Source organism: Sciurus vulgaris (assembly GCF_902686455.1).
Source record: "Sciurus vulgaris genome assembly, chromosome: 3".
Lineage (NCBI taxonomy): Eukaryota > Metazoa > Chordata > Mammalia > Rodentia > Sciuridae > Sciurus > Sciurus vulgaris.
The window spans coordinates 119,428,267-119,453,631 of NC_136463.1; the positions used below are offsets into that span (position 1 = coordinate 119,428,267).

The 25,365-nt window shown below is 36.1% G+C and overlaps 1 protein-coding gene across 1 annotated transcript in view; it reads right to left on the minus strand.

The window, feature by feature from the left end:
* The window catches only part of SLC38A11 (solute carrier family 38 member 11), a 170,082-nt gene that overhangs the window by 54,004 nt on the left and 90,713 nt on the right, over nt 1-25,365 (minus strand). Inside the window, exon 3 of the mRNA XM_079134415.1 lies at nt 15,053-15,248. The gene's annotated coding sequence lies outside the window, so the exon portion shown is untranslated. The remainder of the gene's footprint in view (nt 1-15,052; nt 15,249-25,365) is intronic.

The following is a 25,365-nucleotide window of genomic DNA, read 5'->3' on the forward strand; positions in this document are numbered from 1 at the left end:
CTACGAAAAGAAAAGAGTGCTACTAGGGGACTGAGAAGGGAACACACTTGAGTATCTGAGCGAGAAAGAATTTTAAATGATTCTCTGTTCACCTCTTTATAGTACTGTTTTGAAACTGAGGCCCACAGTATTCAACCACACAGATGCAGACTGCAGGAGAACAGTTTCAGGGACAGTGAGAGTGGTAATAATATACAAATACTTATCAAAAAATCAAAGTGACTTTGTCATACATATTTATTTAAAAATTATGAACAATTAAAAATATGGAAAAACTAAAGAGACATAAAATAAATGACACAAACTCCATCATCAATGAACAAATGTTAACATTTTGTAAGGGTCATGAAAGACACTGAGCCAGACTATCCAATCAAATTGCTCTCAAATTTTTGATCCACAGAAAATGTGGGATAATGTGTTTTTTTTTATTATTACTAATTTTTATTCATTTAAGTCTCACAATACTTTGCAGATAAGTAGCTTGCATAAGGGCACAACATCAGTACATTACAAAGCAAGGATTCAAACCAAGGTTTATCAAATATAAAATCATTTCTACTAAGACATTCTAAGGGTGGGCTGCAAAGGAACATGTTTCCAGTTTGTCAATCATTTTCTCTCTTGAATAAATGTTTAGTTTCTAAATGTTTAGGAAATGATAAAAGAAAAATATGCTTAAAAAGAACATTGGTAGAGCTGAGATTGTAGCTCAGTAGTAGAGCACTTGCTTAGCATGAGTGAGGCACTGGGTTTGACTCTGAGTACCCCACATAAATAAATAAAATAAAGGTCCACTGACAACTTAAAAAAAGAACATTGCTGAAGAAAGCAGTGAAGTGTCCAGGAGAAATATTCAATACACTATGTACCTACTATGTGCCATATGCTGCGCTGACTATCTTAATGCCTAAAACCCTAGGACGTAGAAATTTTCATATGAGGAAACTGAAGTGTAGAGAAACCTGTCAAGTTCATTTAAGTTGCAAGGGACAGAGGTAGAATTAAAAATCAAATTTAGTTCATCATTAAATATTTACTGAATGCTTGCTATGTACTAGGGCTGTAAAAGGCACTTAAAACAGAATATTAGAAATTCCCCTCAGAGGGCTGGGGATATAGCTCAGTTGGTATAGTGCTTGCCCTGGGTTCAATCCCCAGCACCGCAAAAAAAAAAAAAAAAAAAAAAAAAAAAAAAAAAGAAATCCCCCTTAGAGAATTCAAATCAAAATCCCTTTCCTTTCTTTTTCTTATTTTTATTTTTTAGGCCTAGGCTCTAGCCTAAACTCCTGAACTCAAGTGATCCTCTTGCCTCCTGATCTTTATTAGCTGGAACTACATATGCATGCCATCACAACTGGCTCTCCAACCCATTTTCTTTTGGCTCAGGAAGTAAGTTGTAAAACTGAAAAATCCCCATAGATTTCTCTTTGAATAACTCTATTTTAAATGACTATTTCAATGCTTAGTTATATACATTGGTACTGCCCAAATATAGAGTGCCATAAAAAAACAAACAACCATCCAGTGGTAAATTCTGTCCTACATGCGGGATTTTTAACATACTACCAGATGATGTCAAATTAGAAAAGACATTTCCTATGTTTTGGAGGATGATTTAAATCATTAAGCATTCTATGAAGCTTTCAAAGATGTGTGAGATTTTAAATGACATCAGTGAAATTTCAAAAAGAGCAGAAGTAGCACAAAGCTAGTTTAACATTAATAATAAGTAAACTAATAAATAGGTCTATGTTTACCCCCATCAGGTTTTGCTTATTATGTCATTTGGAAAACCAGAAGGAAACTGGTTTTAACTCCCATACAACCTGTATCATGACAACATTACTTTACCACAAAATCAGCTGATGCCAGCATAAAACTGAGACAGTTCACATTAAAAAACTGTTCCTTCCTTTCCAAGCACTTTCATAATTCATTCATGTACAGACTTCAGATTATCTCCTTACAGGAAAAAAGGGGAGACAATTAACATAGAACTTTTGACATGCCAGATACTACATGAATTTTCTTATTTAATTCTCATAGCCATCTTCTAAGATATTATTGTGGTCTATCAGAGGAAGAGACAGAAGTTTTGAGAAACAAAGTAACTTTTCTAAAGTCACATAACTAGTAAGAAGCATCATTTTCAAATTCAGATGTGAATTATTATAATGTTCCACAGCACTAAATGGCTGTCACTTTCTTAACCTGCAAAAAAAAATAAGTAATAAAGGAGATGAATTGAATCATCTCTGAGATCCCCAAACATTAAAAAATTCATGAGAATATAATCTTCAGGCAGGAAAAGCAAAGTGAAATACCAATTTGGACTAAAAAATATTATAGCACCTTAAGTATACTGGACAGTGATAACAACCTTTTTATAAAAAATCCTGGGAAGGTCACTGTGAAAGAGAATACAAAAGTGTTTCAAGTAGAAAACTTCACACATAAACATAACATTTAATATTATCAACAGAGAACCTAGTTAGAAAAAACTCTCTCCTTCTTAAGACAATGCTGTTTAAAAGTCTGAAATCACCAGTGTAAGCCGGCTCAGGAAACAACACCTAGGGTCCATTCGACTAACCCCTGAATAAATATTGAAAGATCATGAGGTTCCAGAGTCGAATAAGTTTGAGAAATGCCGGATTTAACATTAGTCCTGTTTCCTTACTGGTTGCAAACAGTACATTGGACTTGAAAGACTTATGGAGTCATTCTTCCTGGATTTGAATCCCAGCTCTTCCATTTCAGCTCCCCCATGTGATTTACAGAAGATAGAGTTGTTGTAAAAATTAGAAAGACTGGGGACATAGTGGCCCATGCCAGTAATCCCAATGATTTGAGAGGCTGAGGCAGGAGGATCACAAGTTCAAAGCCAGTCTCAGCAACTTAGCCAGGCCCTAAGCAATTTAGTGAGACTGTCTCAAACTAAAAAATAAAGGATACTTTTTTATTTTTTATTTAATGTGGCTCAGTGGTTAAGTGGCCCTCGGTGCAATTCCAGTTACCAAAAAAAAAAAAAAAAAAAAAATTAGAAAGATTAATACATGTGCAAGTCTTAGAACAGAGCATTAGAATGTGCTTGATAAATGTTAATTAGTAGTAATACCATTTCCTGGAGTCTTTATCAATGTGATGTAAATTGATGTTCATTGTGAATCACCAAGCAGGGAGGGGACAGTGTTCAGTTTCCCAAACTTAACTGATGATGGAAACCACTTCTTCACAGAACAGCTCCCAATAAGTCTGGATGCTTGAAAACTTCAGATCCTTTTCTTTGATACGATTTCTTTTACTATTATTTTGGCTTATTACAAAAACTTGCTCAAATGTCAGGTACAGTGGCACACGCCTATAATCCCAGAGACTCAGGAGACTGAGGCAGTAGATTCACAAGTTCCAGGTCAGCCTGGGCAACTCAGTGAGACCCTTAACCTTTTGCCCAGCAAGACTACTTCAGGATACAAATTTGAGAACCTTTTCTGAGAGCCCCAGAGGAGGCCCGGGGCGGTCGCCCAGTGCCCGCCCCTTCCCTACGCGCGCCGGTGAGCATGCGCATCAAGCGGATAATGTGGTTTTTGTAGGCCACTAACTTTTGGGTTTATCTGTTACAAAGTAAAAATAACTAATATAGGAAAAATATATATAATATATATATACATACACACATATATGATAGCTAATATATGATAGTTAATATATTATTATATATGATTGTAATTATATATAAACACACATACATATTTAACAGTGATTCTATTCATAATTTAATGATATTTCTTTAAAGGACCTTTCTTATAATTTCAAAAATATTATTATGTAGTATAATTTCAAAAGCACTATATTCTCAATGAGAAAATTTGAAGAAAAAAGAACAGGACCCAGAGAATCACTAACAATCCTCCCATGCAGAGGTAAACACAGTTAATGTGTTAGAACCCTACAGTTTAGTCAGATTATAGAGTGTTTTGTTTGAAAAGTAAGTGCATATTCACATACAAAAACAAAAACAAAATCAGGTTTATTGAGTCTGCTTTAGCCCCAGAGGCCATGGAAACCAGACTTTCAGGAATAGAGAGAGCCTTAATTTGAGCTTTTTATAGGAGTCTACAATTTTATAGAGATATACTGAGTCCACATAGATATATTGTTTTTTTTTATTATTTGGTTGGAGCTAAGGCTAGTTGACTTCAAAGAGCACTTTGCCTTCTTTGAAATAATCAGAGGTGACTGTATCTGGGCAGCAATCTGAATTTAGAAAGTTCTTCCTGATGAGCAATTGACTCCCTTTTAACAGTGTTAAGGTTCATGTAGGGATGGAACTAAAGGTAATAACATTCAATATACATCTTTATGAGAATTTTTTTCCTTAATCTTAGAAAGGGGTCTGTAAGAGGAGCAATTTTGTATTTTGTCAAATATGGATGATTGATATTTTCCACAGTATTGAAATATTGGCTTAGTTGCTATTACAAATAGACTAATATGCAGAGTTTCAAACAATATAAAACTTTCTCTTTTTTAACTTTCCAGAGATAGGGTTCTCCGTCTTTGGAGAGTCTGGATTTTTGCTTAGATACTTTCAGCTAAATAATCAAAATGTGTCCTTTCTCTTCATGGGTTAATCATTTTACAAAGTCATTCTTGCAGTTTTCCTGGGATATTTATATTACTCATTAAGTACTATTTTAGTATTGTTGCACCATGTTATTATTATTGCAGAGTTTAAGTATTTTGATATGTTTTTATTGTAATTTTAGAACCACTATAGTGATATTCCTGGTTAGAAGTCAGGATGAGAATGGGACATTGAAGAAGGAAAAATTAGGGCCACTGTGAACCCTACTTGCCCAATCCTTTTTTAGGCTTCTTGTCCCAGTATAATTATGAATATCATCTTTTTCATCCTTAAAAGTATCCTGAATCAGATGATGAGTAAGTTAGTCAGTTTTTCATTGTTGTAACCAAAATACCTGACAAGAACAACTGAGAGGGTGAAAAATTCATTTTTGTTCATGGGTTCAGAGGTTTAGTCCATGTTGGGCCAATTTTATTGCTGTGGGCTGGAGTGAGGCAGAACATCTTAGGGGATGGGTGCAGTGGAGGAAAGGTGCTCTGCTCAAGGCTGAGAAGAAGGGAGAGGGAGGGAAGAGGGGAGAGAGAGACAGAGAAAAGCAGGAGGAGAAGGAGGAAGGGGCTGGACAAAGATGTGTCCTTCCAGGGCACACCCCCAGTACACACCTCTACCACACCCCAACTGCCCTCAGTAATCATCAGTCTGTCCATTCATACCAGAATGAACTGATTAGGTTACGATCCTCACAATTCAATCATATCACCTCCGAGCATTTCTCTACTAACACAGGCGATCTGAGGCAACACCTCATATCCAAACCATGACAATAGGCTATAATATGCTACAGAGGGACCTAGGGAATAATACTATTGCCTAAAATCTTCATAGTACTTCTCAGCTTTCTGTTATAATAGCCAAGGTAAGAAAGGATGGTAGATATTAAAAAACTAAACAAAACAACAACATGGACTTTTGGTTAGTTCTTCAGTTAGTATATAGCAGATTAGAAGCCCAGGCTCTGGAAAAACAAAAACCTTTGAATCAAAGCCAGAGGAACTGTGACAAGTAATTTAACTTTTTTATTCTCAAATGTACTTTTTTCTAATAAGGGAAGACCAACATACCTTTTTCTTGGTCATTTAAGAATTAAATGAGATGACCAAATTTTATTGGTTTTCTATAGCACTAGTAATAAAGTACCATAAAACTGGTGACATAAAACAACTGAAATGTATTGTTTCATAGCTCTGGAGGCAGAAAGTCTTCAATTAAAGTAGCAGTGAGACCACACTCCCTTCCAAATCTTAGGATTGGACTCTTGCTCTTCCTGGCCTCTGGTGGTATGGGGGCAATCTGTCATCTCCCGGCTTGTAGATGCACCACACTGTAACCCCCATCTTCACTTGTCATCCTCCCTACATCCCTCCACACACTCCTCCCTCTGTGTGTCTCTATGTCGGTTTCACATTTTCTCATTGTGATAAGGACACCAAGCATATTGAATTAGTGTCCACTCTAAGGACCTCATCTCGACCTGACTATACTAGAAAAGACCCTTTTGAACAAGGTTACATTGTGAAGTAGTAGGGGTTAGTGTGAAGTAGTAGGGGTTAGTAGTAGTAGTTTGTCTTTTTTGGATGTGGGCACAATTCAACCCATAAAGTTATTGTAAAAGGGTTTAGTTAATTTTTTGGCATATGATAAGTTCCCCATGAGTGCTTTCTGCTGCTACATCCAAACTGAAAACCTCTGTTAGGTCAGTATTGTGTAAGGCAGAGGGAATTTTGGTTACTGTAGCAAAAATTGCTGTTTGACTCTATCTGTTCTCCCTTCTTCTACCATGACAACCTCTGATTTTTGTCTAGACCGTGGCCACCTAAAAGAGAACTGAAATTCATATGTTCACTTCTAGCGGCTGGTTGTCAGGTCTCTAAGTCTGACTCAGAGGATGCAGATGGAAGGTGTATCCTTAAAGAGAAGGATGATAATACCTTGAGCTCTCTTTTGTCATTCTTTTCCGCTGAAGTGCAGAGACACATGGCAGAAAATAGAGTTTTTATCCCAGAGCAATCACCTGTTGGAAGCTTCATATTGAAGATGATTAGATAATAAAACAAGGGACTGGGTCCCTGGTGGATGTGCTAGGTCTAGATTGTTCATGATGATATAAAAAGGAAATAAACTTCGATTTTGCTTAAACCATGGCTATTTCCTTTGTTGTTGTTGCTGTTTGTTTGTTTTTTGTCCCTTACAGTCCATTGTAACTTTTTTAATACACTTCTTCTGAGTACAAAGTCTATTAGTCTAGTAGTAAAAATAGGAGGAATTTAAAGAACTTTTTTAGACGCTATTATATAGAATTATGTAAAATAGGATGAATCCTAAAAAGTTCTTTAACTAAATTCCTTTCAGAAGTAATAGAAGAGTTCCTTGTGTTCCATCAAAGGCTATGTACATTTTACCCTATGCCAGTATGAAAATAAACTATCAATTGTTGCCTTACTAATAAACTTGGCTTACAGAGAAACCTTGACTTACAGAGCTAGAGGAATACTCTCTCTGTCAGTGTGGTATGGCTGCTCTTCTGTGTGTCCTCTGTTTATACTGTTTGAGTCTTAGGTATCTAGTCAGTGTTGCTGTCCAGGTCTTGCTTTGGGATCTACATGGAATTCTTAGTCTCTGATCATTAGCCTGTGGGTTGACCCAGGTACTGCATCTCTGACTCTGACTTGAGTATACACTCAGTGTCTTCTACTCTACTGCCTAAATTTTCTGCATTTGTGATGGGAAATGCAATTGGAAAACCTGTATTTCTGCTAGGAATTTTTTTTTTTTTTTTTTTTTTTGTATTGGGGATTGAACCAGGGACACTACTACTGAACTGTATCCCCAGTCCATTTATTATTGTTATTTAAAAAAAATTTGAAACTGGGTCTTGCCAAGTTTCTGAGGGCCTTACTAAGTTTCTGAGGGCCTCACGAAATTGCTGAGGCTGGCCTCAAATATGGGATCCTTTCTGCCTCAGCCTCCTGAGTCTCTGGGATCACAGGCCTGCACCAGTGTGCCCAGCTTCACTGGAAATCTGAATTGAAAGTAATCCTTCTTGTTTCAGCTCATATTTTCTTTGTAAGATCATGAACCACCTCCCAGAGTCCAGAATCTGGAGATGGATATCTGCAATGGAAGGTAGTCATTTCACACCCACTGTAAAGTGAATAACATGGTATAAAACAATAGGTGAGGTTTATCTTCAAATAATACCACCTTTTATCACTCACTAATATAAATGCCAAGGATAAGCCCAAAGTGACAGGGCTGAAGAAATGAAATTGGGTGCCATATACACTTTCATGTTTTCTTCCTATTTTTTTTTTGCGGTGCTGGGGATCAAACCCAGGGCCTTGTGCTAGTAAGGCAAACACTCTATAACCTGAGCTATCTCCCCAGCCCCACTTTCATGTTTTCTGGTCAAAGTGATCTATGAAGTTTTACTAGTATAAATAAAACCTCATTTAATTATTTTGACCCTTATTTTTTCCTTCTGTTTTAGTAAATTTCAATTTGTAACATTTCAGCTTCGTATCAGTTAAGTTAGGCTGGAAGGAAGGATATTGCAAACCCTTAGGACAGGCTGGTTAGTGTATCAGAATTTATGAGATAGTACTTACGACAATGTCAGCTAAATAAGTTGCACAACTAGAGAAGACAGTAGGGTGGCAATGTGGTAATAAAAGGATAAAGGCAGCTGGGACTGCGCATCCTTTCTGGGCTGGAAAATTGCCTTCTGATGGGTTTTCTAGAAATGCTCCTTGTCATGAAGAATGGAAAGTAGGGCAAAATGCAAGAAGTGAGCAAAGAGACTAAAAAGAAAGTTGTTTCTCGAACCCCAAGATGGCCCTTAGTGTAGAAATATGTGACTGGCAAACTGTTGCCAAATTCCCAACTCCGACTTTTATCTTTCTTTCTGGCCTTAGCTGATTTAAAAAAAAAATTATAATTGTTCTTTCTTTGATATACATGACAGTAGAGTATATTTTGATATATACATGGAACATAACTTTAATTATGATCTCATTTTTGTGGTCGTATGTGATGTGGAGTTTCACTGGTTGAGTATTCATATATGAACATAGGAAAGCTATTTCCAATTCACTCTGTCGTTACTATTCCATCCCACAACTCTTCCTTCATTTCCCTTTGTCTAACCAAATGAACTTCTATCTCCACCCACTTATTGGATGTTAGCATCAGTATATCAGAGAGAACATTTGGCCTCTGGTTTTTTGGGTTTGACTTATTTCATTTGACATGATATTCTCCAGTTCCAGCCATTTACCAGCAAATGCCATATTCATTCTTCTCTATAGTTGAGTAATACTCCATTGTACCACACTATCTTTATTCATTCATTTGCTGAAGGACACCTACCTTGGTTCCATAGCTTAGTTATTGTGAATTGAGCTGCTATAAACATTGATGTTTGCTTTGCTGTAGTATGCTGATTTTAAGTTCTTTGGGTATATGCTGAGGAGTGAGATAACAGGGTCAAATGGTGGTTCCATTCCAAGTTTTCTAAGGAATCTCCATACTGCTTTCCAGAATGATTTTTGCCAATTCGCAGTCCCACCGGCAATGTGTGAGTGTACCTTTCCCCCCACATCCTTGCCAACATTTATTGTCAATGTATTCTTGATCATTGCCATTCTGACTAGAGTGAGATGGAATCTCACTGTAGTTTTTAATTTGCATTTCTCTAATTGTTAGAGATATTGAACATTTTTTTTTCATATATTTGTCAACTATTCATATTTTTTGGTGTTAAGGTTTTTGAGTTCTTTATATATCTTGGAAATTAATGGTCTATCTGAGGTGCAGGTGGCTAAGATTTTCTCCTATTCTGTAGGCGCTCTGTTCATGTTCTTGATTGTTGCCTTTGCTATGAAGAAGATTTCAGTTTGATACTTCCCATCTATTGATTCTTGATTTCACTTCTTGTGCTTTAGGAGTCTTGTTGAGGAAGTTGGTTCTTGAGCTGACATGAGCGAGAGTTGGGCCTACTTTTTCTTTTAGTAGATGCAGTGTCTCTGGTCTAATGCCTAGGTCCTTGAAACACTTTGAGTTGAATTTTGTTCACGGTGAGAGATAGGGGTTCGATTTCAATCTACTCTATATGGATTTCCAGTTTTCCCAGCACCATTTGTTGAAAAAACTTGCTTTTCTTCAATGTTTATGGTGCTTTTGCCCATACAAAATAGAGTACAAGATAACTCTATTTATGTGTGTATGTCTCTGTGTCTTCTATTCCATTGGTCTTCATGTCTGTTTTTCTGCCAATACCATGCTGTTTTTGCTACTATAGCTCTGTAGTATAATTTGAGGTCTGGTACTGTGATGCCTCCTCTATCACTTTTCCTGCTAAGGATCGTTTTGGCTATTCTGGGCCTCTGATTTTTCCAAATGAATGTAATGATTGATTTTTCTATTTCTATGAAAAATGTCATTGGAATTTTAATAGGAATCGCAGTAAATCTGTATAGCACTTTTGGTAGTATGGTCATTTTGACAATATGAATTCTGCCTATCCAAGAACATGGGAGATCTTTCCACCTTCGAAGGTCTTCTTCAATTTCTTTCTTTAGTGTTCTGTAGTTCTTATTGTAGAGGTCTTTCATCACTTTTGTTAGATTGATTCCCAAGGTTTTTTATTTGTTTGTTTTGTTTTTAAGACACTGTGAATAGTATAGTTTTCCTGATTTCTTTTTCAGTTGATTCTTCCCTGGTGTATAGGAATGCAGTTGATTTATGGGTATTAATTTTATATCCTGCTACCTTCCTGGATTCATTTATGACTTCTAGAAGCTTTCTGGTGGAGTTTTTTTGGGTCTTCTAAATATAGAATCATGTCGTCAGCAAATAGGATGGTTTGAGTTCTTTTCCTATTTGTATCCCTTTAATTTCTTTCATCTGTCTAATTGCTCTGGTAAGGGTTTCAAGGACTATGTTGCATAGAAGTGGTGAAAGAGGGCATCCTTGTTCCAGTTATTAAAAGGAATACTTTCAATTTTTCTCCATTTAGAATGATGTTGGCCTTAGGTTTAGCATATATAGGTTTTACAATGTTTAGGTATGTTATGCCTATCCCTTGTTTTTCTAGTGTTTTGAACATGAAGTGGTGCTATATTTTGTAAAATACTTTTCCTGCATCTATTGAGATAATTGACTTAAAGTCTATTGATGTGATTCTTGACTTAAATCTATTGATGTGATGAACTAACATTTATTGATTTCTGTATTTTAAACCTACTGTGAATCCTTGGAATGAACCCCACTTGATCATGGTGCACTATCTTTTTAACATGTATTTGCATGCAATTTGTCAGTATTTTATTTAGAATTTTTTGCATCTATGATTAATAGGGAAATTGGGCTGAAATTTTCTTTCCTTCATGCTTCTTTGTCTGGTTTTGGTATCAGGGTGATACTAGCTTAATTGAAGCTATGGAAGCTTGGAAGGGTTCCCCTCTTTTCTATTTCATGGAGTAATTTGAGGAGGATTGATGTTAGCTCTTCTTCAAAGGTCTTGTAGAACTTGGATGACAGTCCATGTATTCCTGGGTTTTTCTAATTGAGAGGTTTTTGATGGTATCTTTAATTTCACTGCTTGTAATTAGTCTTTTTAAATTTTCTATGTCCTTCTGATTCAATTTATAGGCCATATGTCTCCAGATATTTGTCAATGTGTTCAATAATTTCTATTTTATTAGAGTATCAATTTTCAACATAGTTTTTTGTTATTGTCTATATTTCAGTCCTTTATGATATTTTCTTTTTCATCATGAATTTTAGTAATTGAGTTTTCTCTCTCTTTCTCTTCCTTAGTTTGGTTAAGTGTTTATCAATTTTATTTATTTTTTCAACAAACCAAATTGTATTTTGATGATTTTTGGAATTGTGGGATTTTTTGTTTTTTTGTTTCAATTCATTCATTCCAGCTTTGATTTTAATTATTTCCTGTCCTCTTGCTTTTAGTGTTTATTTGTTCTTCTTTTTCTAAGATTTCGAGATGTAATGTTAGATTATTTATTAGGTGACTTTATATTCAATTTTTTAAAGTAAGTTCAATTTTTATTCTTCTGTACAATACATGGATATATGGATAAATTTTCTTAAAGAGCTTGTAACCCTGAGGCAGTGTCCTTGGGTATAAAATATATAAAGCAACAGCAAAAGAAAGAAAAAGGAATGAAAATTTGACTGCAAAACATTATTTAATATTTATGAAATTGCACACATACTAATAATATTCTATGACTCTCTATTCTCTTAATCGAACTATCTCAATTGCTTTAAAATTTGTATATTGGACAGCCTGACACTCTACATATATTTTGTCATATACAAAGCCTTTCTTCTAATTGAAATTTAATAAAATAATATTGAATTTATATATTTTTTGTCTGGTGTATGTCCAGAAAGCACATTTAGTTTTTGACTATAGTACCTGTCCATATAAATACTTTGCTCCATGCTCCCCCCCCCCCAACAAGGAGAACCAGTGCCACCTACCTGTGGTAATCTTGGGGTCCTTCAGGGTCCCTGGAATCCCCCTGAGGCATGTAACAAATAAGCTCAATTCAATGAACTTTCTTCTTTGAACTGCCTTCATAGAGTCCCAGAGATGTTGATATATTGTATTGCTATACTCATTTACCTCTAAGTATTTTTTAAGTTCATCCCTGATTTCTTCTGTTATCCATTTGTCATTCAAAACATATTATTTAGTCTCCAGGTGTTAGAGTAACTTCTATTTTTTTAAATTTTATCATTGATTTTTCATTTCATTCTATTATGAACTGATAGAATGGAAGGTATTATCTCTACTTTTTTTGTATTTGTTGAGAGTTGCTTTGTAGCAAAGATATAGTCTATTTTAAAGAATGATCTATGTGTTGCTGAGATGAAAGAAATCATGGATGGATAAAAAATGTCTGTTAAATCTAAACTGTTAATTGTATTTTTTAGTTCTATAGCATCTTTATTTAGTTTTTGTTTGCAAAACAAAACTAGGTCTATCCAGTGGTGAGAGGAGTATGTTAAGGTCACCTAGTATTATTGTACTGTGTTCCATTTATTCATGAAATTGAGAAGGGCTTATTTGATGTATATAGATGCTCCATTGTTTGGAGCATAAATATGTATTATTGTTGTGTCTTATTGATGTATAATTTCCTTAGGAAGTATGCAATGTCCTTCTTTGTTCCTTCTGATTAATTTTGGCTTGAAGTCCACTTTATCTGATATGAGGATAGAAACCCTTGTTTGTTTATGAGATCCATGTGAATGATATTTTTTTTCTGTGATATTTTTTTTCAGTCTGTGGATGTCTTTACCTATGAGGTGAGTCTCTTTGAGACAGGATATTGTTGGGTCTTGTTTTTTGATTCAATCTGCCAGTCTATGACTTTGATGAGTTAGGCCATTTATATTTAATGTTATTATTGACAAATGATTTTTATTCCCTGTCATTTTGATTAACTTCTGTTTTTAAATTTTGGATTAGTTTCTCTTTGATTTTTCTAGTGTAGATCCTCCTTTACTGATTTTCACTTTTGTTTTTCCTTTCTTCACGAAATATTTTATTGGGAATGTTTTGTAGTGCAGGTATATTCTAGTTGTGAATTCTTTTAACTTTTGTTTGTCATGGAAGGTTTTTATTTCATTGTCAATTCTGATGCTCAATTTTACTGGCTATAGTATTCTTGGTTGGCATCCATTTTCTTTCAGAACTTGGTATATATTATTTTAAGACCTCTTACCTTTGAGGGTCTGGATTGAGAAATCAGCTGAGATCCAGATTGATGTCCCTTAGAATGTTACCTGTCATTTTTATCTGGCAGTCTTTAAAATTCTATTCTTATTCTGTGTTAGGCATTTTCCTAATAATGTGCCTTGATGTAGGTCTGTTGTAATTTTGTATATTTGCGGTCCTGTAAGTCTCCTGTATTTGGTTTTCCATTTAATTATTAAGGTTTGGGAAATTTTCTGATATTAGCTCATTGAAAAGTGTGTGCATTCCTTTGGTTTGTATCTCTGTACCTTCATTTATCCTGATAAATCTTAAGCTTGGTATTTTCAGGTTATCCCATATTTCTTGGAAGTTTTGTTCATGGTCTCTTAACATCTTTTCTCTAAGGTCAACTTTATTCTCAAGATCATATATTTTTCATTGCCTGAAACTTTGTCTTCCAAGTGGTCTAGTCTGTTGGTGATGCTTTCCTTTGAATTTTTAATTTGGTTTATTGTTTCCTTCATTTTGAGAAGTTCTGCTTGATTACTTTTCAGAATCTCTCTTTATTCAAGTGATCTTTCACTTCCTGTATTTTCTCTCTTTTTTCACTCCTTACATCATCCTTTTCCTCACAGATCTGTTTAACTATGTACATTCTAAAATCTTTCTCTGACATTTCTTCCACTGTGGTGTCAAGAGATTCTCTTACTGAGGTGTCTTAGTTTGCTTGGGTGATTTTTTTTTCCTTTGCTGTCTCATGTTGTTTTTCTGTCTTCCCATCTAACAGTATGAATCCAAGGCAGTAGAATTTCTACCCTGCAGACTTATAGTGTCGCTGAATGTCTCCAGGACCTCACAGTCTAGGGGCACAAATAATAGCAACAACCAATGGAAACACTATACAGCATTTAAACCCAATATTTCCTGCTATGACATCTGCCATGTTAATAGTCACAATAAACAGAAATAATATGATCTGTTATTGCCTACAATAGAAACAGTAAGTTTGCACAAGAGTTTACAATTTTGAATGGTGTCCAGGGAAAGAGCCGAAGAGATGTAGGATGTGATAATTATGAGGGAGGAGATAAAAGTAAAATATTCAAGAAAGATTGAAAGAGAAAACAATAGACAGTGACTATTAGCAAATGATAAGAGAGAAAGAGAATCAAGGGAAACATAAATGCTAGAAAAATATATATAAAGTAAAAATTAAATTAAAAATAAAAGAATACAAAACAAAACTGAATATACTAACTAGTCAAACATTCTAGTCCTCAAAATATTGATCCATGAAAAATAACTGAGGTCAAAAATGCTAGAAATTAGGGGAAAAAATCAAATATGAATATGTATAAATGTCCATGAACCATTAAGGTCACCATTAAGCAGAAAAAAGGAAAAAAGAAAAAAAAATTCTCAATGAAAAGTTAAAGAATTGTTTACAAGGGAGCACAAAAGATTCTCAGCTCCTCTTCTCAGAAGAGTTTTGTGAGGTCATCTGGAGTGCCAATCTTGCTCCACCCTCGGGGTGGGGTTGCTGGAGTGAGAGAGGAAATTCCATAGGCAGAACTCCTGGAGGCAGGGTTTAGGTTTAGCTATACTCTAGGACCTTTACTAAATGCCAATTGGTCTGGAGATTTTAATTCAGTGCACCTCCAGGGCCCAGCAATTACCTGTCCATGTTGGAGGACTGCACCGCAGGAATCTCCCCTGAGTTCCACTTGTGTGGTGGAAGAGCCAATTCTTAGTCCTCTATGTCACCTGCAAATCCTGCATTTCCTGGTTTTTGACTTCAGTCTCCAAACTCAATCTCTCCCCTGTGACCCACCTTTTTGAATTTCTGGTCAGGCACATCTCTCCCTGTTGGTCCTATAAGCAAGGAGGGGAAGGGGGAGAGTTAGTTGGGTTTCCACAGTCAGTAGTCCCCTGTGAAAACCTCTCGTCATGTTTGATTTTTCTGCTGGTCATTTAGGCACACTCTATGTCTTGCAACGTGGGTTTGTCAGGTCTGTAGATTGGGCCAAATTTGGGGTTGCCAGGAATTGGCTCCCCCAGCTGACAGCCCCCATTTCACTGTTGCAAAATAGTTCCTTTCTCTGTCCTCTGTATGCAGCCAGGAGAGATGGGGCTCCATTCCTGCACAAGGATATTTTGCAGCACACCTATCAGTTTAGTCAGGCAGTATCTTTGATCTCTAAACTCTCTGCACCCAGACACACCTCAGGTTTCCTAAAATACAGATTACTTTAATTCTCCTATCCATCCACTTTGCTCATGGAAGGACTACTCTGGTTGGTGCCTCTGGCTGCAGTAGTGGTTGTGGCACTGGGGATTTCTTCCTTATTACATCCACATCCTGAGACCCTGATCTGCTTTGAATGTCCAGTATTGAATTCCAATAAAGTCCTCCCATCTTTTTTTTTTTTTTTTTTAATTCACCCACCTTGCTGAGAAGCCGCCTATCTGCTTTCTTAGTTTCATACCATTAAGCAGCCAGGAAAGTGACCTTCTCTATCCTGCTATCTTAAAACCCCTTAGGTAATTGTTTTGCTCCTAAAATAATAATACTCAATTCTTTTACTTCATGCTACAGGTAAGTGCCGTCATGTCTGTAGAAATAGTAAGCTTCTTGAGGGAAAGGTTCATATATACATTGCTGCTGATGAGTTTATTTTTATTTAACCTTACACAGTGACTCATACAGTATTGCTGCTCATTAAAAATATATCAAATGGAAGAAATACTCTCAAGAGAAATTAGCTAGCAAAAAGCTTTGTTGTTAAGTGACAGTAAGTTTAATATGGACAGTCAATAAGAACCATCAGGAGAATATTTAAGTCATGGAATTATTATGCTCATGTGCTTCTAGAGACTGAGAGAATGAGAGAGGTCTGGATCATCTCCATTTATTAATATAACCAGAGTATTAAAGATTAAGTTTTAGAAATAGGTGACACAAATCAAAACTACACTGAGATTTCATCTCACACCAGTCAGAATGGCAGTCATCAAGAAAACACATAATAATTAATGCTGTAGAGGATGTGGAGAAAAAGACACACTTACATTTTAGGTGGGATTGTAACTTCATACAATCACTGTGGAAATCAGTATGAAGATTTCTCAAATCACTAGAAATGGAACCACCATATGATCCAGATATACCACTCCTTGGAATTTATCCTAAAGAATTAAAGTCATTATACTATAGTGATACATGCATACCCATGTTTATAGCAGCACAATTCACAATAGTCAAACTATGGAATCAATAGCCAACCCTAGGTACAGATAAAGAAAATGTGGTATATATACACTCAATGGAGTTTATTTACCCATAAAGGAAAATAAAATGTCATTTTCAGAAAAATGGATGGAACTGGAGACCATTATGTTAAGCAAATCAAGTCAAACTCATGAGGTTAAGGGTCATAGTTTTCCTCTCATATGAGAAGCTAGAGAGGAAAAGGAAAGGAAAGATGGGAGCAGATCTCATGAAAATCACAAGGAGATCAGTAGAGGAAAGGGTCTAAGAGGTGGAAGATGAAGAGGGAGGGGGAAAGTGCTGGGAGTGATTTGGGCCAAATTATGTTGTCATATTGTGTATTGTGTGCAGGTACAAATATGTAATAAAAATTCCATTAGTATATACAGCTATAATTCACCCAAAAAGTAGGAAAAAAAAGAAATGGGTTACACATAATTGTGACACATTTTTTTAATGTTTCCATTTAACATTAAATTTGCTTTACTCTTAACCCCCAAATATAGTGTATTATCATTGTGTTTTGATATAATAATTATAGGATGTGTTAAAATGTATTTACTCAAAGCTTATGAAATTGGGTTCATATTATAGTGAAACATGAATTTGAAGCTGATTATGAATGATATATTTTAATTGTAGTGTATCCATATTGCTGCATATAACCTCATTTAGAGTTAAGGTCTAAAGCTGAGGTTCTTCAAGCACTGAAGGCTCAAGTCAAATGGCCCTTCTCAATTCTGTGACAGGCACTTTTTATCTTAGAAATATTTAGTAGAAGTATATTTTTAAGAAGTAGAGTACACCCAAAATATTAACAGTGAAAGTATAAATTGTCTACTCAATAGGATTACTCTCTCATCTTCTATAAGGAGAGGAAGAATATAGTAGGCTCCATGATCAACCTAATGTGGTCACATATTGGGAAGATCACTGGTGTTGACTAGAAAAACAGTGTAGGATCCACTGGATATACTTAAGTTTCATTTTGTGATCATTACTAGTTAATGGGTAAGGTTCCATATTATGACAACTCTATAGGTTCTGAAAACAAGTTATGTCACCGTACTTTGGAGCCATTAGTGGATGACTAGCTTAATCAGGAAGTGTAAATGATACACCAAATAAGTGAAATCTATGTATTTACTGTGCAATTTAAAGGACGAAGTGATCATAAGAGGGTGGGGTGATCAGAGACATTTGATGGAAGACTAGAAACAGAATTTAGCCTAGTGAAGATGAAATTTATCTTGTAAGTATTAATACCTTGATCTTGCACTCGAAACCAACTACTGTACCCTAGGTACAACATGAGAACATGTGGGTTATTTCAACTCATTTCAGAAAGTTCTTTTAATTAGAAATTCAAAAACAATTCAACAATGTAATGGCTCTAGAAAAAAGTCTAGTGCAAATATTAAGTCAAAGTATTTGAATAAACTATGGTAAACAAGGAAGGTGAGAATGAAAGCCATTTATGCTGGTCACACCACACGTGGACTATTATTTTCAGCTATGGAAGACACACTTTGAGAAAGTTACAGACAAACTGGGACCATTTCAGGGGAAAGAATTCAGAAAAATAAAGTGATACTATTATTGCACCTTTTCATAGGATACAATGCTCATACATTATGCTTATGATGCTTTAAGTAGGTGAAGAAGATAAGACAGAGATTTAATGGGTTGTTCAGTATGAGGAATATCTTTATAATTGAATTGCTTAGAAATGTACTTGAGTGATAAATTCCTATTGGAAATATTTAAACCTAGGCATGACCATTGGTCAAGAAAGTTGTAATACAGATTTTTAGGAGGCGATGAAAGATGAAAAAGTGTGCTAGATGTTATCTTTGCTTGAAAGTGACAGAAACTTTCTTGAGCTTCCTTGGAAGTGGGGAGGGTAGCAGTTAGAAGAACTGGATCTAGAATTAGAGAAATTGTTGAGGTTCCAGATAGTCCAGAAGGTTTCCTTTCTCTGTCAAGACAGCATGATTTTTTTTCTCATATAATACTGTCTTCACTTTGTAGGACTGCTTCATCCTTCTCTTGCAGCTGACCAGCTGGTTATTCAATTCTCTCAGGGAAAGTCAAGGAAGGGAATCTGACAGACTTAGTTAAATACCTTCACCTCTGTTGAGCACAGCCTTTTGAACTACACCTTCCCCTAGGAGGATGCCAGCTGTTAAAAGTTGTACTTAGAAACATTAAAATTCTAAAAAAATTATTTGAGAGTGATTCATGAATCTGGTAGTGCCAAACCACAAGTGGTTTGGCCTCTACAAAAGCGTGCAAGGCAAACACTTTCATAAGACAAGAAACAAGACAAAGAAAATATTTAATGGTTTAAAGTGAAACAGTAGCTTGAGAGTCCCTAATGAGATCCACATCACTCAAATGGCCTCAACAGTAAGCATTTAACCATTTAGTGATGAGTTCTTTGATCTTTTCCAGTTTGGCAGTATGAGTCACAGATTTTGGACCCAGGACATTGCTTCCCTAGTGATGGTGGATCTTATCATATCTGTTATTGTACTTGGTTCTTATATCTTCCACCAGCCTAGCCAGCGCTCCTTTGTCTTCAGAGTTAACTCATGTGAAGGCACAGTGATGTCTATCTTACCTGAACTAAATGTCCCAGTCTACCCTTCCTTTTGATAATGCAAAAAGAAGATAATGCTAAATATAAGACTCCTGTCTTACAACATAGGGAGGATAGGAAGACAGCTAGTTCTATGGGGTTCAAGCTATGTGCAGTCACCACCAGCAGAGTCTTTTCATTCTGCACCAAGGTGGTCAAAGGACTGCTGGTCTCTTGATGGGGATGTTCCTTTTGCCCACAGCTTCTCCTTAGTATGGCTAATGATTTCCATTTCTTCAATTACTTTTTATTTGTACTTGTGAGCTAGCTTAAACAGGTGGATGACTGCATGGCCGTTCAAAATCTGGGTGAAGCAGTTAATTGCCAGAGGCACTTTCAGTTACTTATGGAAGATAGCCCTTTACTGCTGCAGCGGATGTAGCAGGTTCATTTGAGGAAAAGTGCAAGGGCCCTTTTGAGTTGCACATGCTGTCCAGTGCCATTGTTGGGCTTTTTTTTTCAAACAAGGGGATTTGCCACCTTACTGGTCTCCTGCTTTTTTAGGAGGGCAGGGGTGAGGGCCACTTTCTTCCCCTTGACCTTCTTTCTTTTTGGCATCCTGGGTGGCTAGAGGAAAGAGAGAGCAATTCATTAATTTAACATAGTCTAGGGGAGAGCACTTCTTGGGCTAGGTGGCAAGCCCTCATCCAGTCAATGACTGGAACATTGGACCAGTGACTGTGGCTTCCCTACAAAGCAAAGGGGAATGAATATAAGGAAATTCACTTGAGCTAAAGGTAGGTCTGGTCAGTGACCTCTACCATTACTAGTATATATGGAAACACTGGATAGTTTAAAGTTTTTTCTTGAACTTATTTCTCAATTCCATGATAGGATGTACACTGGACCTTGGACACTGGAAGATGAAGGGAGGGTATAGCAATTCCTGGTATGGGGAAGGAGGCAAAAACATGTATTAAGGGTAAATAAAATGACAAGGAGAAAGAGGTGTGTGGAACCAGATAAAAGTAAGAGCTGATTAGCTTTATTTATTATTACTCATTACTTTTTGGCTTGTTATATTGTATTTTATTACATATTATACTTTTGTTAACTATGGCAGTACTATGGGCATATTACCAAACAAAGAGTAGTAAAGTTATTCAATTTGCAAAGATGAAAAATATTTTTTAGGTCACGAAGTACTTACCAGATATACTGCCTCACTCCTGTAATCCCAGAGACTTAGGAGGATGAGGCAGGAAGATCTCAAGCTCAAAGGCAGATTCAGAAATTTAGGGAGACTCTCAGCAACTTACTGAGACCCTAACTCAAATATAAAAAATAAAAAAAGCAATGGGAAATGTGGCTCAGTGGTTAAGTACCACGGGGTTCAATTCCTGGTACCAAAAACAAAGCAAAGCATTGTTAGAATTTGATGAGTCAAAAATGCGATGTTGTAAATGACTTCATTCTTTTGAATGACTGATGTGTTTGAAGTCCTTTATTAAGAAATGGAGTGATGCAAGATGTTTTTCTCTTGTTTTTTTTTTTTTTTTTTTTTTTTTTTTACTTTTTAATCTATTTTTAAGGCATCTGTTTTTTTTAAATTTCTATTCATTTTGCTTTTTTCTTAACACAGTTAAGAAAAAATAGCTTTATTCATAGTTATTATAACCTATTTCATACTAACATGAGAATCTAAGATATTTTCTAAAAAAAAAATGTTAGCATGAGCACAGTGAACACTTGCCACATAGCAGATAGGAACTCAGCCTTAGTTTTAAAATATGTTTTAAAATAGTTCAGGCAAAATTTCAAAGAACCCTTTTAGATTTGTTATAAATACTGCTATCTTCTTTATCTCAGTGTCCAGAAGGACCTGAATTTCTCTCAGGGCCAGAAAAGAACAGTTCAGACAATAACCTCATTTCCATTATCTTGCTTCTCAGGGGCCTGCCTCAGACGTGGAGGGAAGCACAGGACAGCAGATCTCTTACTGAATATTTTCATGCCTGGTAATCGTCTGGCCTTAAATATGTCCAATATGAAGGCAGAAAAAAAAAGTAATTAACATGAAACATATTAAAAATGAAATATAAAAAATTACAAAAGGTATGCGATTTGCCAGTATATGATTAAGAATTTTTGCATCTATGTTCATCAGGGATATTGGTCTGAAGTTTTCTTTCCTTGATATGTGTCTGAAGTTTTCTTTCCTTGATATGTCTTTGTCTGGGATTGGTATCAGGGTGATACTAGCATTGTAGAATGAATCTGGAGGGGTTCCCTCCTTTTCTATTTCATGGAATAATTTGAGGAGTGTTTTGGGGAGTTCTTCTCTGAAGGTCTGATAGAACTCAGCTGAGAATCCAAGATCAGGTGGAGTTCATCCCAGGGATGCAAAGGTGGTCATACATACAGAAACCAATAAACATAATTCATCACATCAATCAACAAGAACAACATGAATATCTTTTTTTTTTTTTTTTGGCAGTGCTGGGGATTGAACCCAGGGCCTTGTGCTTGCAAGGCGAGCACTCTACCAACTGAGCTATCTCCCCAGCCCACCACATGAATATCTTAATAGCTGCAGAAAAAGTATTTGACAAAATACAGCATCCATTCATGTTTAAAACACCAGAAAAACTAGGGATAGTATAACATATCTCAACATTATAAAAGCTATATATGCTAAACCCAAGACCAATATTATTCTAAATGGAGAAAAACTGAAGTCATTCCCTTTAAAAACTGGAACAAGACAAGGATGCCTTCTATCTCCACTCCTATGCAACACAGTCCTTGAAAGCCTCGCCAGAGCAATTAGACAGAAGAAAGAATTTAAAGGAGTACAAATAGGGAAAGAAGAACTCAAACCATCCTATTTGCTGATGACATAATTCTATATTTAGAAACCCAAAAAACTCCACCAGAAAGCTTCTAGAAGTTATAAATGAATTCAGCTAAGTACCAGGATATAAAATTAACACCCACAAATCAATTGCATTCCCATACACCAATGACTAATCAACTGAAAAGAAATCAGGAAAACTATCCTATTCATGATAGCCTCAAAACAAACAAACAAACAAACAAACAAAAAAAACCAAAAAAAAAAAAAAAACCTTGGGAATCAATCTAACAAAAGTGATGAAAGACCTCCACAATGAAAACTACAGAACACTAAAGAAGGAAATTGAAGAAGACCTTGGAAGGTGGAAAGATCTCCCATGTTCTTGGATAGGCAGAATTAATATTGTCAAAATGGCCATACTACCTAAAGTGCTATACAGATTCAATGCAATTTCTATTAAAATTCCAATGACCTTCTTCATAGAAATAGAAAAATCAATCATTACATTCATTTGGAAAAATAGGAGCCCAGAATAGCCAAAATAATCCTTAGCAGGAAAAACAGCATGGTTTTGGCAGAAAAACAAGACATGAAGATCAATGGAATAAAAGACACGGAGACATACACACATAAATAGAGTTATCTTGTACTAGGCAAAGGTGCCATAAACAAACATTGGAGAAAAGTGAGTCTTTTCAACAAATGATCCTGGGAAAAGTGGAAAGTCTTATGTAGTAGACTGAAATCAAACCCCTATCTTTCGCCATGCACAAAATTTAACTCCAAGTGTTTCAAGGACCTAGGCATTAGACCAGAGACACTGCATCTACTAGAAGAAAAAGTAGACCCAACTCTTCCTCATGTAAGTTCAAGAACCAACTTCCTCAACAAGACTCCTAAAGCACAAGAAGTGAAATCAAGAATCAATAAATGGGAAGTATCAAACTGAAAAGCTTCATAGTAAAGGCAACAATCAAGAACATGAACAGAGAGCCTACAGAATGGGAGAAAATCTTAGCCACCTGCACCTCAGATAGACCATTAATTTCCAGGATATATGAAGAGCTCAAAAATCTTAACGCCAAAAAACCAAATAACCAATCAATAAATGGGCAAAGGAACTGAACAGGCTAGTCACAGAAGAAATATGGATAGTTGACAAATATATGAATAAATGTTCAATATCTCTAACAATTAGAGAAATGCAAATTAAAAACTACACTGATAGTCCATCTCACTCTAGTCAGAATGGCAATTATCAAGAACAAAAGTAGCAATAAATGTTGGCAAGGATGTGGGGGAAAAATACACTCACACATTGCTGGTGGGACTGCAAATTGGTGAAGCCGTTCTCAAAAGCAGTATGGAGATTCCTTAGAAAACCTGGAATGGAACCACCATTTGACCCTGTTATCTCACTCCTCAGCATATACCCAGAGAAAATCAGCATACTAAAGTGATGCAAACACATCAATGTTTATAGCAGCTCCATTCACAATAACTAAGTTATGAAGCCAAGGTAGGTGTCCTTCAGCAGATGAATGAATAAAGAATATGTGGTACATATGCACAACGAAATATTACTAAGTCATAAAGAAGAATGAAATTATGGCATTTGTGGTAAATAGATGGAACTGGAGACTATCCTGCTAAGTGAAGTAAGCCAACTGTGAAAAACCAAAGGTGGAATGTTTTCTCTGATATGTGGAAGCTGACTCACAATTGGCAAGGGGTGGAGGGGAGGGAGGAGAGGAGGTTCACTGGATTGGACAGGGGGGTATGGGGGGAATGAAGGGGGTGTGGGAATGGGAAAGACAGTTGAATGAATGGGACATAACTTTCCTGTGTTCATATACGAATACAGGACCAGTGAAACCACATCATGTACAACCACAAGAATGGGAAGTTATACTCCATGTATGTATGATATGTGACATATAACTGAAAAGAACAAATAAAAAATGATTTTATACTTCACAACAAACTCTGAAATTATTATTCCATTTTTGATCTATGGTAAGTTTTGCTTAGTTCATTTTATCTGTAGTCACTGTTCTTAACTGTGAACCAACTTTTTTGTTGTTTTGTTCCAGGGATTGAACCCAGGGGTGCTTAACCTTTGAGCTACATCCCCAGTTTATTTTATCTTTTATTTTGAGACAGGGTCTCACTAAGTTGTTTTGTTAAGGTGCCATTCTCAAATCTCCAAATAATTCTCCAGATCCCTTGAAGGTAAAGACAAAAGCTTTTTTTCTAGCGGAGCCAAGAGTGCAGAGAACCAAGCAGTTCTGCAACCTCGACCCTAATTGAGGGTAGGAATACACTTATAAGGCCTAAAACCACAAAGAAGTGGGGCTAGGAGAAGTGATCATAATTATAAGGTACATTTCATGCAAGTGGAAAGTCACAAAAAAAAAAAAGCCATATAGTCATATTCTCAGGAAAGCAATTTTGCATTAGTCCCATAGAGCAAGGATATTGAGGTCAGTGTGCAAGTGGGTGAGGGTGGAGGTGTTAGCTGCCATGAGAGTGGGCTCATGTGGAAGGGGGGCCAACTTCACACAGGGTGAGGTGTCCGAACAAAATGGGGGTACGTCTGGGATACTTTTCAAATCTGCCCATAACAGTTTAGGGTCTCAAAAAGTTGCTGAGGTTGTCTTTGAACTTGCAATTCTCCTGCCTTAGCCTCCTGAACTGCTGGATTACAGGCATGCACCACTACACCTGGCTTGAACTGATGCCTCTTTTGTATGTGATATTGTCAGTTGATGAGATTTAAGAGAGACAACTCCTTCAGTGATTTCAGAGATAATAACAATTATTCAGTAGAGAATCATTGTCTTTAGTAGTTACAAAGTTCCTAATACATTTGTAACATCTCAAGTTCTGGTCCTTCAAGAAGCAGCAAGTCCAGGACCTAGGATCAATTTTGTTGGGAGCTCAGATCTTGTGGAAGGTCACTTGAGCCACATAGTATTTATGGTAAGCTGCATTTTGGATGCAAATATTCAAAATAATTTTTTTTCTTTTATGCCTTCAGTTAGCTCAAATAGAATTAACTTCAGATAGGAATCAAGGAATTCCAATTTGTTTTTCTTTGTTCTCCTCCTTTATTTTACCCTGCATTCCACTAATTTTCTTAACCTCTTTTCATTCCTCTTTCTTTCCAGAGACTAGGTTCTATTTTGGATGGGGTTCTGTCAAGTCTTTACTGTTTCCTGCCAGGAGAATTCTCATTTGCACAATAGAAATAAGAAAAGATTAACTTTTTGACACTATTGCC